This window comes from Trifolium pratense, linkage group LG5 (assembly GCF_020283565.1).
Source record: "Trifolium pratense cultivar HEN17-A07 linkage group LG5, ARS_RC_1.1, whole genome shotgun sequence".
NCBI classification, from domain to species: Eukaryota; Viridiplantae; Streptophyta; class Magnoliopsida; order Fabales; family Fabaceae; genus Trifolium; species Trifolium pratense.
Genome location: NC_060063.1, coordinates 20,683,152 through 20,697,414, shown reverse-complemented (window position 1 = coordinate 20,697,414; position 14,263 = coordinate 20,683,152).

Sequence of the window (14,263 nt, the reverse complement as noted above, 5' to 3'; positions counted from 1 at the left end):
GGTCAATTAAGTCCCTTGGGAGAGCCAAAAGTGATTCTTTAGGACTTATAATTGATTTTTGATATGTTTAGTGTCTCTAACAGTGATTAGAATTTGATTCTATCTTCAAACTAGTATTTATAGTTTTTGTCTCTAAATGTGACTTTTACACTCAAATATATTGTTCACTTTCATGTGAATGTATCTTAGTATAAATAATTTTACCTAAAACTTACTTTTAACTAAAATTAATTCACCTAAACTGATCTAAACATGCATTTTTTATTATCATTATATGTATGTCCTGACAGTGTTATTACCTAAATTTCCAAAACCATATCTAACCAAGTCCCTTTAATTTTCAAACCCTTACTTGTGTCCCCTCAATTTTCTTGCCTGCACTAGTGGTCCCAAACTCTTAAGTGAAAAAACCATTTCATTGAGGAGTTTGTTAGGATAGCGATAACAGATGACATATACAGTTCCAAAGACCACCCTTCATTGAGCATTTAATTACTAATTTCACATCCTTTTAATTTTCAAAAAGCTAACAATCCAATTTAAATTTTCAAACTGCCATGTTCCTCTTGAGCTTGTTTCTTATTTGAAACTAGTGCAGTAGCTATAAAATTAAGGTCAAACTAGAACAACCTCCTGATTAATTCAAACTCAGGTTAATAACCATTTTCACAAGATTACACTAGTACTATCCAGAACAACAAAATTAATAATTTTTGTCCGAAAACTTGGAGTTTCAGCAACACAATTTGAACATTACTAGAAGTTTATTTCATCTGAAGTTTATTTTTGTAGTTTACTTTCATTTGAAGTTTATTTCCTATGTGGTTTTGTTGTTATCTTATGAGTTGATGCAATAGTTTCGTAGTCTAATAATTTTTGTAGTCTACTTTCATTTGAAGTTTATTTCCTATGTGATTCTGTTGTTAGCTTATGAGTTGATGCAATGGTTTTCATAGTCTAATAATTTTTGTGGTGTACTTACATCTGAGGTTTATTTCCTATGTGATTCCGTTGTTAGCTGATGACTTGATACAATAGTTTTGTGTTCATGCTTTAATCTTAAAATAGCAAATTCCATCCATGACTTGTTTAATACATTAGTTATGTGGATCCATTTGGTAAGTAGTTTTTAAATTTTGAGCCTTGTGCGAAGGTAGAGGTACTCAACTAGTTTTGTCATAGTTCATAATTTGATGTTTTTCATGTAGAAAATGGATCGTAGTTGGATGTATGATAGAATAAATCCTAATAGGTTTGGTTTGAAAGATAGCTTTCTTAGTGGAGTTGCAGAGTTTGTTAGCAAGGCTATGGAACAACCGCAATTTTTAAACCATGGAGAGATAAGATGTCCTTGTATAAAATGCAAGTGCATTGACTTGAAGACGACTAATGAGGTCAGACATCACTTGTACCAATTTGGTTTTCTGCCAAACTATTATATATGGACTGAACATGGAGAAGAGGATCAAGACGTAGACAGTGGTGGTCATTCTAGTGGTGGTGAGGATGATGGCGATGAAGATCAATTTGAAGCAATGAATGAGATGATTTATGATGCTTTTAGGCCATTTTCCAATGTCCCCAATGTGAATGCTAATATGGAAAATGAGACAGATGGTGACACTAATGTACCCAATGAAAAACCTCAACAATTTTACAATAAATTGATCTCTGCAAACCAACCCATTTATGAAGGAGCTTCGGAATCCAAATTATCAATTTCTGTTAAGCTTTTGGCTGCTATGTCTAATTGGCATGTCCCTCAAAAATGCATAGATCATTTTTGTTGGATATTTGAATTGGCTTAATTTTGCTAAAACAAATATACTAACAAGATGTTGGAAAACATGTTACAACATCCTTTTTATTCAAGGAAATCTCGCGCATTTATGAGAGCATCTGCTATTTATGGAAATCCACTTAAAGAGCACGCTCAATGGAGATTTGATCTGATCAGGAGCTTTAAGGATAAGACAAACTTAATGGAATAGCTGGATGACTTATCCTATCACATAAAGTCCTTTAAACACTTTTGGAAAGTCTTGATATATCCTTAATGAAGATTGAAAAAAATATCAGATCATCCTTTATGATTCTCAAGGAGCGTCTGAGCATTTGTGAAGAAAGAGGAGCGTGCCTAATCATTATATATACGAAGACCAAGCTCAAGACTAAGCATCTTATGGAAAAATATTAGTTCACATATTGAGTCTTTGTTGAGTCTTTTATTATTTGATTGTAATTCTTGCTTGTGGATTCTATAACACAAGTTAAGAAGTGAGTTTGTTATTTTAAGGTTACTCCTAAGCTTTGAAGTACGGAGTTTACCGTGTGTGATTCACTTGAAGCTTTTAAGCAAAAGTGAAGTGTTGTCTTGGCAAGTTGTCGCCACATCATTCTTATCATTGTATAATCAACACAGGTTGTGTTGTGTGAGTGGAAGTGAGATGGGATCTCATGTCTAGGAAGTTCCTAGGCAGAAGTTGCATGAGTAGTGTCGAGGTTATAAGGCGTAAACCAAGGGTTTGCTGGAGGTCTTAGTGTAAGGCGTAAATCCTAGGGTTTGCTGGAGGTCTTAGTAACTAGAGCTATTAGTGGATTTCCTTCCTGGATTGGTATCCCCCAGAGTAGGCAGTTGGCTGAACTGGGTTAACAATTACTTGTGTCATTTATTTACTTTCTGTCAGTTTTTTATATGTTATATAAGATGTGCCAACAAAAGAAACAACATTAATCATAAAGTAGTTGTTGGGACATCTTAGGCAACATCATTCTAGTGATACCAGAATTTCAATTGGCATCAGAGCAGGCACCCTGTTCTGTTATTTTGGGTGAGCTCCAGGGAGAGTACTTTCTGGTACAATGGATAAAGAAGGAGGGTCAGTGTCTAAACCCCCCTTACTGACAGGTCCTGAAAACTATGATTATTGGAAATCTAAAATGGAGGCTTTCATAAAATCAATTGACAGCAGGACATGGAAGGCTGTGTTACGTGGATGGGAACCACCAATGGTTCTTGACAAAGATGGCAATAAAACTGATGTCAAAAAGCCAAATGATGAATGGACTAAAGATGAGGATGATCTGGCACTTGGCAACTCCAAAGCCTTGTATGCTATTTTTAATGGTGTGGATGCAAACATGTTCAGGCTTGTTAAGAGATGTATTACTGCTAAGCATGCCTGGGAAGTTCTGAGAAAAGCTCATGAAGGAACATCAAAAGTTAAGCTATCTAAACTTCAGATGCTCAAAACCAATTTTGAGAATCTCAGAATGAAGGAGGAAGAAACCATTCATGACTTTCAGATGAATGTGCTTGATTTTGCAAATTCGTTTGATGCACTTGGAAAACCTATCTCAGATGAGGAGCTAGTTGGAAAAATACTCAGATCTTTGCCTAAAAGATTTGATATGAAGGTGACAGCTATTGAGGAGGCTCATGATCTTTCAAGTCTAAATTTAGATGAACTCATAGGATCACTTCAGACCTATGAAATTGGCCTAAACAGGAGAAATGAAAAGAAAGATAAGAATCTAGCCTTTGCTTCAAAAGGTGCTGCTGATGACTTACAAATTGAATCTGAAGGTGAAGAAAGCTTAGCTGAATCTATGGCTATGCTTGGAAGACAGTTCAACAAGTTGATGAAGAAAGTGGATCAAAGGCACAAGCCAAATGGTCGATTCAACAACAACAAACAATCCAGCTTTCAGAAAAAGACAAATGAAGATGAAAGAGGAATGAAATGCCATGAATGTGAAGGTTTTGGACATATCAGACCTGAATGTCCAACCTTTCTAAAAAGGCAAAAGAAAAGTCTTGTGGTTTCATGGTCTGATACAGATTCAGAGGAGGAAGAATCTGCCAAGTTTGTTAATGCTTTAACAGGAGTTTGTGTATCTGACTCAGAATCATGTGATGAGGAGGTAACTTATGAGGAACTAGCTGCTACTTATAAAGATCTTCATACTAGAAGTATAGAAGTTTGCAAAGCATTAGAGAAACAAAAGAAGATCAATGGTAAACTACAAGCTGAGAAAAATGACTTACTCATAAACATTGATAATCTCAATGCTAAGGTTGAAGATCAGAGTAGTCAAATTCAACAGCTGGAAATGGAGAAGTCTAACCTCCTGTGTAAAGTTGCTGAACAGAATGAAGAAGTAACCAAATTAAATGCTGATTTAGATCAAGTCACTAAAGTGGCTAAAATGATGACCAAAGGTACTGATGCCTTTGAGGAAATGTTACAGAGACAAAACTATGGGAAACCTAAGCCCATTGGTTTTGAACATGAAAGAGTAAAGCAGCAGATGAAGTTCAACAATGCTACTATACATACTCCAATCAACAGCACGTTTGTGTCAGGAGGATTGTCGCAACATCTGATGGGACATTCTATGCCCAGGTTCTATAACTGGACATGTCATCATTGTGGCAGGAAAGGACACATTAGGCCTTTCTGCTATAGACTGCACGGATATCCAAGGAGAGTTCATCAAGAATTCTATACTCCTGTCTTTCCTAATGTTACGACAAGACAAGAATGGAGAGAAAAGAAGAAGATCATAGGTCTAATAGCTCATACATCCTTGAGAGCTTCTTCAAGAGAAACCTGGTACTTTGATAGTGGCTGTTCTAGACACATGACAGGTGTTGAACATTATCTTGAAGACTTGAAGTCATATGCTACCAGTTTTGTGACCTTTGGAGATGGAGCCAAAGGAGAGATCAAGGGAGTTGGTAAACTTGCAGACCATGGCTTACCAAAGCTTGATAATGTGCTGCTTGTAAAAGGGCTTAAAGCTAATCTTATTAGCATAAGCCAACTTTGTGATCAAGGCATGAAAGTTAACTTCACAAAAGCTGAATGCCTAGTTACAAACGAGCAAGGAGAGCTGTTGATGAAAGGAGTAAGGTCTAGAGACAACTGTTATCTCTGGATTCCTAAAGAAGAAGATGTATCCACATGTCTTATTAGCAAAGAAGATGAGGTAAAATTGTGGCATCAAAAACTTGGCCACCTACACCTCAAAGGCATGAAAAAGGCAATAGCTAAAGAGGCAATCAGAGGACTTCCAAAGCTCAAAATAGAGGAAGGGAGTATATGTGGAGAATGTCAAATAGGAAAGCAGACAAAGATGTCGCATCCAAAGTTGCAACATCTTACCACAACAAGGGTGCTAGAATTACTGCACATAGACTTGATGGGGCCAATGCAAGTGGAGAGCCTTGGAGGAAAAAGGTACGCGTTTGTCATGGTAGATGACTTTTCTAGGTTCACATGGATTGAATTTCTAAAAGACAAATCTGAAAGTTTTGATGCATTCAAAGAACTTTGTCTTCAACTCCAAAGAGAAAAGAACTCTGCCATTGTTAGGATACGAAGTGATCATGGTAAAGAGTTTGAGAATGCAAGCTTTCTTGAATTCTGCATCTCTGAAGGAATCAAGCATGAATTCTCAGCTCCAATCACACCTCAACAAAATGGTGTTGTTGAGAGGAAGAACAGGACAATACAAGAGTCAGCCAGAGTGATGTTGCATGCAAAACATCTTCCATATCAATTCTGGGCTGAAGCTATGCATACTGCTTGTTATATTCACAATCGTGTCACACTCAGAACTGGAACTTCTACTACACTATATGAACTGTGGAAAGGCAGAAAACCAACTGTCAAACACTTTCATGTGTTTGGAAGTAAGTGCTATATCCTATTTGATAGAGAGCACAGAAGAAAAATGGATCCTAAAAGTGAAGAAGGATTGTTTCTTGGATACTCAACAAACAGCAGGGCCTACAGAGTTTACAACCAGAGAACTAAGGTAATAGTAGAATCTATCAATGTTGTGATAGATGATTTGACAACTGCTAAAACATCTGATACTGAAGATGATGTTGCAACAACTTTGCCAACATCTGAAGAAGCTGTAGCAGAAAAGGAATCAGATTCAGATGATGAATCAACCATTCCTACACCTCGCCCTGTGAGCAAAGTTCCTTCAATAAGAATACAGAAGAACCATCCCAAGGATCTCATCATAGGAAATCCTAACCAGGGAATTGCTACAAGAAGGACAAATGAAGTGGTTACTAATTCATGTTTTGTCTCAAAGGTTGAGCCTAAAAATGTAAAAGAGGCTCTCACTGATGAGTTCTGGATAGAAGCCATGCAAGATGAATTAACTCAGTTTAGGAGAAGTGATGTGTGGGATCTTGTTCCTAGACCCAATGGTGTTAATGTCATAGGCACAAAATGGGTGTTCAAGAACAAGTCAGATGAAAATGGTGTTGTAACAAGAAACAAGGCAAGGTTAGTGGCTCAAGGGTACACTCAGGTTGAAGGACTTGACTTTGATGAAACATTTGCGCCAGTTGCAAGACTGGAATCTATTAGGCTACTTCTTGGTATAGCATGCATCTTCAAATTTAAGCTGTACCAAATGGATGTCAAGAGTGCCTTCCTTAATGGGTACTTACATGAAGAAGTTTATGTGGAGCAGCCAAAAGGTTTTGTAGATCCTGCTAATCCTGATCATGTGTACAAGCTAAAGAAGGCTCTTTATGGACTGAAACAGGCTCCAAGGGCCTGGTATGAAAGGCTGACAAACTTTCTTGTTAGTCAAGGATACAGAAAAGGAGGCCATGACAAAACCTTGTTTGTTAAAGAACAAGAAGAGAAGCTGATGATTGCCCAGATTTATGTTGATGACATAGTATTTGGTGGAATGTCTGAAAAGATGGTGCAACATTTTGTACAACAAATGCAATCAGAGTTTGAAATGAGTTTGGTAGGTGAGCTGACATATTTCCTTGGTCTGCAAGTAAAACAAATGGAAGACACCATATTTGTCTCTCAAAGCAAATATGCAAAGAACATGATCAAAAGGTTTGGAATGGACACTGCAGCACACAAGAGAACACCAGCTGCTACTCACCTAAAGCTAACCAAAGATGAAAATGGCATTGATGTTGATCAAAGCCTATACAGGAGCATGATTGGCAGTCTCTTGTATCTTACAGCTAGTAGACCAGACATCACCTTTGCTGTGGGCGTTTGTGCAAGATATCAAGCCAAGCCAAAGATGAGCCATCTTGTGCAAGTCAAGAGGATTCTGAAGTATATAAAGGGCACCAGTAATTATGGGATTCTGTATTCCCAGACCAAGAACTCAACTTTGATAGGGTATTGTGATGCAGATTGGGCTGGAAGTGCTGATGATAGAAAGAGCACTTCAGGAGGATGCTTCTTTTTGGGTGATAATTTAATCTCATGGTTCAGCAAGAAGCAGAATTGTGTGTCTCTATCTACTGCAGAGGCTGAATACATTGCTGCAGGTAGCAGTTGTTCCCAGCTAATGTGGATGAAACAGATGCTGAAAGAGTATAATGTCGACCAAGATGTCATGACATTATATTGCGACAACTTGAGTGCAATCAATATATCAAAAAATCCAGTTCAACACTCAAGAACCAAACACATAGACATCAGGCACCATTTCATCAGAGACCTTGTTGAAGAAAATTGTGTGGAACTCAAACACATTGGTACAAGTGAACAGCTAGCTGACATTTTTACAAAGGCGCTTGATGCTAATCAATTTGAATTTTTAAGGGGCAAATTGGGAATTTGCCTGCATGAAGAAGCATAGCAGTTACAGCAGTTGAGGCGTGCAAAAGGAAACCGTTTTCTCTCCCATCATTCAATGCACGCTAATTTAGGGAAATCATTACAAACTTCCCTTAAATGTGTCTGTACACGCAATCAATATACTTTCACTCAAATCCTAATTTTTTATCGTGAACCCTATTCTTCCACTTCCAACTTCAACTTTCATCTATTCAACTTCCTAAACCTCAAAAATCATCATTCAACCATGTCTGAATCTTCCCAAACTACAAAGTCCGGTCGTTCTACTCGATCAAAGGCACTAATCATCAAGGATGCTGTACCTGTTACAACTGTTCGTGCTTCCAAATCTAAAGCCCAAACAAATGTCGCTGAGAAGAAAGGGAAAGGAAAAACTGCTGATAAGAAAGAAACTTCAAAAGTAAGTGATGATATCTCTCCTTCGACTGTTAAATCTAGTAAAGGAACTTCTAAAAGGAATAGAAGGGATTATAAATCTAAGTTTGCTCTGTCTATGTCCGATTTGGTTTTTGAATCGAATGTTGACACATCCGAGAAAGCAACCGTAGTAGAATCTCAGAACCCTAAATCTGTCTCTGAAGTTGTTGAAACACTTATTTCAATTGCTGGAAACTCTAATCAAGATAATTTGGGATCTGATGCTGAGAAGAGAGATCTGAATAATTTGGCTGTTGATACTGAGATGGAAGACACTCCTACAGAGGTTGATCCTAATATTTCTGAAAAATCACCAACAATGGCTGAGATGGTGGCTGAAAAATCAACCCCTGTTGTTACTGAAGAAGTTGTTATGAAGGATGTTGAAACATCCTTGAATGAGAATGAAGAAGTTGAAACTGCAACTGCTGAGGAAGAACCTGTGGAGGAAACTGTTGCTGAAAAGGATGTTGAGACAACTGCCACAACATCTGAGTCCACAGATGAAGAAACTGGAACTGCTGATGAGGGTACTTCTGATAATGAAGGGGACACTCAATCTGAAGAAAGTAACCAGTCCATCCCTACAGATGAGCAAGAGGTTGAAGCTGACAAGGCTGCAGAAGCTGAGAAAGAAAAAGATGTAGTAGATGTTGATGATTATGTCACCACCAAGACTGTTGTAAAACCAACTGGTGGTATAACAAAAAGGTTGAGAAGCTGTACAGGGAAGGCTGTGGCCACTGCAAGCAAGACTCCTGCACCAAGAGTGAAAACAAAAGGTGTTGGACCAGTCAAAGGTTGGAGCAAGGTTCTCTCCCCTCCTGCCAAGAAGAAGGAAACTCTGAAGAGAAAGAAGGAGTCATCTAGTGACTCAGACTATGATGTTGCTGAAGATGTTGTTAACATCTCCTCTGCCAATCCTAAGAAGACTACTGTGAAGAAGGCTCCACAAGGTGTTGAAGAAGCCCCATGTGATAACATCTCCTTCCATCGTGCTGCCTTTGCACTGAGATGGGACTATATTTACCAAAGGAGATTGGCTGTTGAAAGGGAACTGACCAAAGATGCTCTCAAATGTCAAGACATCTTTGAATACATCAAGGAAGCTGGTCTGATGAAGACAGTCTGTGATTTCAGTCCCTGTTATGAGCTGCTTGTGAAAGAATTTCTGGTGAACATCCCTGAAGAATGTGATAATCCACTGAGCAAGGACTACCACAAAGTTTTTGTCAGAGGTAAATGTATCAATTTTTCCCCTGTTGTGATTAATAATTACTTAGGAAGATCTATAGAACCTAAGGCTGAATTAGAAGTTGCTAATGATGTTGTGAGTGCTGAGATAACTGGTGGTAAGGTTAAGGTCTGGCCTACAAAGAAGATGATACCCACGAGTAAATTGAATGTCAAATATGCCATCCTCAATAGGATAGGGTCAACCAATTGGGTACCAACCAAGCATGCAACCAATGTTGCTACAAACCTGGGTAGATTTATATATGCTGTAGGAACCAAGTTTGATTATGACTATGGAACCTTTATTTTTGATCAAACCATTAAGCATATTAGATCAACAGCTGTAAAGATGCCAATAGCATTTCCATCACTATTATGTGGAATCATTTTGGCCCAATATCCAGACATTAAGACTGTGACTGACACTCCCAAGAAAAGGGAATCTGGCTTTACTTTTCATCATAAGCTCTTTGGTAATCACAATGTTACTGATCATGTTGGGACATCTGCTGCTGGAGCTGGTGTTATGACCAAAAGGGAGATTATTGCTGGTTTAAAGGTTCAATGTCAGGAAATAGATAAACAGCAGGCTGAGCTTGAGGAAAGGAAGAATATGTTCTTGAAAATGATTGAAGGATTGGAAGCTGATGAGGTACCTGTGAAAGCTAGTGCAAATGTGGCTGCTACAGGTGATCAAAACAATGCAGATGAGGATGAAGGTTATGCTACTGCTACAGATGAGGATGAAGCCTCTGACAGTAGTGATGATGAATGATTTTGTAATCTGTTTTAATATTTTACTGAACTTTGTTATTTGTTTTGTGGGGTGTTTTGTGCCCTGGATTTTAGCACCTTCTGCACTTTGGATACTTTACTTTCCTGTTTTGGCACATTTTGTGGCTAAAAAGGGGGAGTAGCATTTTGGTTTGTTTGTTTCTGCTACATGTTGTTGTGTCTTTTGTTATGACATGTTTTAAGTAGCAGTAAGCAAGTATTCAGGGGGAGTAAAATTTTTTTTACCCTGAGATGGTGCACAAGCTGATGAAGTCAGGGGGAGTTTGCTACTGAATGGATGCTGCCCTGATTGGACGAACATGTGCTAGAAGATGTCTCCCATATGTCACAACAGCTTTGATGACATCTGACATATGATATATGTTTTGCTCTGATACCACGTTTTTATTTTGCTCGAGGCAATTTGATGATAACTCCGCTGCTGCTGCCTCTGATGCATATACTTTCACTTATGTGAAATTTTGATTAAATGATGCTCTAACATTCCTTCTTTTGTGTGACCATGGTGATTTGAAGGATTGCGCTTTTTTATCTCTCAAGGGTAATGGCCTGAAATTGTTTTAGCCAAAAATTGCCAAAGGGGGAGATTGTTGGATATTTGAATTGGCTTAATTTTGCTAAAACAAATATACTAACAAGATGTTGGAAAACATGTTACAACATCCTTTTTATTCAAGGAAATCTCGCGCATTTATGAGAGCATCTGCTATTTATGGAAATCCACTTAAAGAGCACGCTCAATGGAGATTTGATCTGATCAGGAGCTTTAAGGATAAGACAAACTTAATGGAATAGCTGGATGACTTATCCTATCACATAAAGTCCTTTAAACACTTTTGGAAAGTCTTGATATATCCTTAATGAAGATTGAAAAAAATATCAGATCATCCTTTATGATTCTCAAGGAGCGTCTGAGCATTTGTGAAGAAAGAGGAGCGTGCCTAATCATTATATATACGAAGACCAAGCTCAAGACTAAGCATCTTATGGAAAAATATTAGTTCACATATTGAGTCTTTGTTGAGTCTTTTATTATTTGATTGTAATTCTTGCTTGTGGATTCTATAACACAAGTTAAGAAGTGAGTTTGTTATTTTAAGGTTACTCCTAAGCTTTGAAGTACGGAGTTTACCGTGTGTGATTCACTTGAAGCTTTTAAGCAAAAGTGAAGTGTTGTCTTGGCAAGTTGTCGCCACATCATTCTTATCATTGTATAATCAACACAGGTTGTGTTGTGTGAGTGGAAGTGAGATGGGATCTCATGTCTAGGAAGTTCCTAGGCAGAAGTTGCATGAGTAGTGTCGAGGTTATAAGGCGTAAACCAAGGGTTTGCTGGAGGTCTTAGTGTAAGGCGTAAATCCTAGGGTTTGCTGGAGGTCTTAGTAACTAGAGCTATTAGTGGATTTCCTTCCTAGATTGGTATCCCCCAGAGTAGGCAGTTGGCTGAACTGGGTTAACAATTACTTGTGTCATTTATTTACTTTCTGTCAGTTTTTTATATGTTATATAAGATGTGCCAACAAAAGAAACAACATTAATCATAAAGTAGTTGTTGGGACATCTTAGGCAACATCATTCTAGTGATACCAGAATTTCAATTTTGCTCAAATGCTTGTTGACGTTTGTCCAACAAAACAATGCTTACCCCAAAATCGTTACCAAGCAACGAAGTTGGTGTCTACATTAGGGTTGGAGGTTGAGAAGATTGATTGTTGTGTAAATGGATGCTTATTATATTATAAAGAAGATATATATTTAACCGAGTGTAGAGTTTGTCAAGCTCCTAGGTATGTTCCTCGAAGGAAAGGAATGGGAAACCACAAAGATGTGCCAGAGAAGAGAATGTTCTATTTTCCAATTATTCCTAGATTACAAAGATTGTATTCCTTGAAGGAATATGCATCTCAAATGAGATGGCATCGTAATAACATAAGCGATCCAAACATTTTGCGTCATCCATCTGATGGAAAAGCATGGAAACACTTCGATGAAGTTTATCCTGATTTTGCTCTCGAATCAAGAAATGTAAGATTAGGTTTATGTTCTGATGGGTTTACACCTTACACTCAAGCCTCTAGTTCTCCATATTCATGTTGGCCGATAATAGTTACACCGTACAATCTTCCTCCTGAAATGTGCATGACCAAACCATACATGTTTTTGACTTGTCTTGTACCTGGACCATCTAACCCGAAAGCTAAGATAGATGTCTACTTGCAGCCATTGATTGATGATTTGCAGCGCTTATGGAGAGATGGCATTCTAACGTACGATATATCTTCGAAAGAGAACTTTGTAATGAAAGCATATTTAATGTGGACAATCAATGATTTTCCAGCATATGGTATGTTATCTGGATGGACAACACAAGGTAAGTTAGCATGTCCCTATTGTATGAAGGACACAAAAGCTTTCCACTTAGATCGCGGTGGAAAAAATTCATGGTTTGATTGTCATCGCCGATTTTTACCAACAAATCATTCATTTAGAAGAAGTAAAAGGAGCTTTAGAAAAAACAATGACGAGAAAGACGGTCCACCTAAGATGATGTCCGGAAATGATGTATGGGAAGTTGTTCGTGATTATCCAAAAGTGACAGACATTGGTTGGGGAACCAAAATTCCAGGGTATGGAAAACTTCATAATTGGACTAAGAGAAGTATATTTTGGGATTTGCCATACTGGAAGGACAACTTGTTAAGACACAACCTTGATGTGATGCACATAGAGAAGAATTTCTTTGATAATGTATTTAACACTATCATGAATGTTGCTGGAAAAACAAAGGACAATGAAAAGGCGAGAAATGATTTAGCTAATTTGTGTGTACGTGGGGATTTAGAGATGCAACCTCTGCCTAACGGAAAGTGGGCTAAGCCAAAGGCAAAATATTCTTTCACATCTGAAGAGGCAAAGTTAGTTTGTCAATGGATTAAAGAACTAAAAATGCCTGATGGCTATGCCTCAAACCTTTCCAGGTGTGCTGATGTCACTAAGGGTAAGATGAAAGGGATGAAAAGCCATGACTGCCATGTATTCATGGAGTGTTTACTTCCAATTGCTTTTCGTTCTTTGCCAGGAGAGATATGGAAACCACTAACAGAATTAAGTTGTTTCTTTAAAGACTTATGTTGCAATACATTGAAGTTGGAAGACTTGGTTAAGATGGAAAAAAATATTCCCATCATCATATGCAAGCTAGAAAGAATTTTTCCACCAGGTTTCTTTGACTCAATGGAACATATTCCGATTCACTTACCTAATGAAGAAATCCTTGGTGGTCCGGTGCAATACCGTTGGATGTATCCATTTGAAAGGTAATTGAACTGTGATTTTTTGTTAAGTATTTACATTTTATTTTATATATATTTTTAACAACCCAACATCATTTTAAGTGTAGATTGATGGGTGACTCAAAGCTTGCAGTGAAAAATAAAGCTAGGGTTGAAGGTTCCATATGTACTAGCTACTTGAACCGTGAAACCACATATTTTTGCTCTAACTATTTCAAGACCTTTAATTTGTTGCCAAGTACAAGTTTAAGGAACAATCCTCAATCAGATCATGAGAATGTCGACCCAACACTTTCAATTTTGAGCAAATGCGGTCGTCCTAGTGGGAAGTCTCAAGTCTATTGGTTGCTTGATAAGGAATGGAAATCTGCTCATGTACATGTCCTAATCAATTGCGATGAGGTTAAACCATATATGGAGTAAGTGTATTTGGTTAAAAAATTAATTATGTTAACAACTTATTGCATGTATATACTCATAAATTTTATGGTTGGTGTCAGAGCGTTCCTGCAATATCATTCTATCGATGAGCAAAATGCTTCTAGTCTTATACATGACGAGTTTCCCAATTGGCTAAAGGAATATGTAAGTGTAATTCTAATAGTTGATGTAGTTAGCCGATAAAAACTCTCTTAAGTTTTGGTGTAACTTTTCTGTAGGTGCAAGATGAGAGAAACGATACGATCAACCCATACGTGAAGGCATTATCTCAGGGTCCTTGTTTAGAGGCAACTTCATGGCACATGTACTTTGTTAATGGGTACAAGTTTCACACTCAAGATTGGAGTCATGGTAAAAAGACCACTAATTGTGGGGTGCATGTTAAAGGTCTTACAAATGAAGGAGAAGATGATTATTATGGCATCATCCAAA